The following is a 2500-nucleotide window of genomic DNA, read 5'->3' as shown; positions in this document are numbered from 1 at the left end:
GGGAGCGCGGCGGTAGACCTGGGCTCCGGCAGACGGGGCGCCCAGGTCCTTCCGTCCGCGGCCGGTTGACCGGGCCGCCGGGGGCAGCCGTTAGGCCGGGCCTCCCCGTCTGCCCCCCACCGCCCCCGCTCGGTCCCCTCGCGGGCGCTGCCGTGCGCTCGTTTCGCCCCAGGGCAACGGAGCCCCCCCCGGTAGACCTGGCCTCCGAAGCCGGGGAGCCCAGGACTGCCGAAGGCTTCCTCGGGCGAGCCGGATGACCTGGCCTCCCGGGCGCCCGAGGCTCGGCAGGCCGCGCGACCCGTCGTCCGCCCCGTAGCGGAACCTTCCTGCCGCAGCGGAGGAGGTCCACTTCGGGCCCCTCGAGGCCAAGGGGGTTGGGGGTGGGGTCCGGTAGACCTGGGCTCGGGGGGCCGGGGCGCCGAGGTCTCCCGGTCGCGGGTGACCGTCAGGGCCCCGGTCGCGGGACACCCGGCGAGCCGGGCGCCCAGCCCTAGAGCTTCGGCGGCAGGCCCGGGGCGTACAGACGCCCTGTCCTCACCCCTCCTGAACACGACTCCCCTCTCCTCTCCCCCCCCCCACCCCCGGGCCCCGGGCAGACCTGGGCTTCCCCGTCCTCGGAGACCAGGCCGACCGGCCCACGCCCCGGCAGGGGTGGATGACGGAGCCCGCGAAAGCGGCAGGCGGCCAGGTCCACCCGACGGTCCGTGGGGGGGGGGGGCAGGCACGCCACCATGGCAGGCACGCAGCAAAAAAACGCAACCTCACCTTCACCGCCACCCCCCACAACGCCCAAACCGCGGTCCAGGCCTCCTCCTCCTCCTCCTCCTCCTCCTCCTCCATCGGTAGTGGCCAAGGGGTCCAGGTCTACCGGCCACCGCCGGGCCGGTAGAGGGCAGACCGGCAGACCTGGGCCCCTTGGAACCCCTTGCAGCCTGGGGACCCCGCGCCGGAGCCCGGGTCCGCCGTCCGGCCGCGCCCGCGGCGAACGGTTCCCACGGCCTGCCCCTCCGGCCCGCCCCCCCCCGCCCGGTAGACCTGGCCTCCCAGCCCGGCCTCCCCCACCCTCCCCGCCCCCCACCGCCCGCCACGCGCGCAGGAGTCCTGATCTACCTCCCGTGCCCCGGCAACCCCACCCCCTGCTCTCCCTCACCGGGCCGTTAGTCCTGGCCTACCCCGGGGAGCCGTGTCCAGGTCCACCTCCCGTTCCTCCGCCCAACGGTGCCGTGGGGGGCGGGGGACACGTCCCCTGGGCGTGGCGCGGTCCTGCCACCTGTGCGTGTGCGTGTGCGGGCGGGGGGCTGTCCGGTAGACCTGGCCGGGTCTCCCGACGGAGGCCTTGGGCGAGCCGGATGACCTGGCCTCCCGGGCGCCCGTGTTTCGGCAGGCCGGGCGACACGCCCTCCGCCTTGACGGAGCCCCTTCCTGCCTCAGCGGAGGAGGTCCGGGTTGGCGCCAAGCGGGTGGGCGGCCGGGCGGCCGGTAGACCTGGACAGGGCGCCCAAGCCTACCGGGCGCGGTTGCACCGTTCCGACCCGCCGGCCCTCCCCCCGTGCCGGTAGAACGGGCCTTCCAGCCTGGGCTTCCACCGCCCCCGCTCCCGCGCAGGAGTCCTGGTCTACCGTCCGCACCCCGGACACCCCCACCCCCCCCCAACCCTCCCCGCTCCACCTCACCGTTGCGTCAGACCCGGCCTTCCCCGGGGAGCCGCGTCCAGGTCCACCGCCCTTTCCTCCGCCTGCCCGCGATATACGGGGCCGGGGGTGGGTGGGGCGCGGCGGACAGCTCTCTCGTGCGCGGGGCGGGCCTGCCTCCCCACCCTTCGCCGGACCGGTAGACCTGGACGCCCGCGCCAGGGGAAGGGCCCGATGGACCGGGGCGGCGGGCGTGCGGGCCTACCTTTCCTCCCCCCGGAAGGGCAGAAACGGCCTGCCCGCACCCGCCGTTCCGGGCTCCTTCGCCGCGGCGGTAGACCTGCCCGAACGGCCACGGGTGGGGGGGGGGGTGGGTAGGCGGGGGTGCCCGCGGCGGAGTCCTGGTCTTCCGCCCGCGCCCCGGCAAAGGGTGGCCCAGGTCTACCCGTCCGCCCCTCTGGCTCGGGGAGGACGGGTAGACCTGGACGCCGGCGCCGCGGCCGGGCCCCCGAGTCCCCGGCGGCCTCCAGGTCTACCGCGTGACACGGGCGGCAATTGGTAGACCTTGACTCTCCGGAAGCCCTTGAGGGAGCGGATTCGGAGGCCCAGGCCGGGGGGCGGTTCCGGAGACCCGGACGGAATCCCGGCCTCGCCCCGGTCAAACTCGACGTCCGGAAGTCGGCCTCCCCGGCTCGGGCACGCTCGCGGAGATTTCTAGGCACTCGCTTTTCAGAACGCATCAGAGAATCTCCGGAGCCTCCGGCCGGGGCGAGACCGCTCTCGCGGCCGCCTTCCCTGCCTCCCTGCCGGCGGGCGCCTCCGCCGGGGATCCGGGCGCGGGCCCGGTCCTCCTTTTTTCTCCTTCCACG

This window comes from Eublepharis macularius, chromosome 5 (genome assembly GCF_028583425.1).
Source record: "Eublepharis macularius isolate TG4126 chromosome 5, MPM_Emac_v1.0, whole genome shotgun sequence".
NCBI lineage: Eukaryota > Metazoa > Chordata > Lepidosauria > Squamata > Eublepharidae > Eublepharis > Eublepharis macularius.
Note: the sequence above shows the minus strand (reverse complement) of the source record.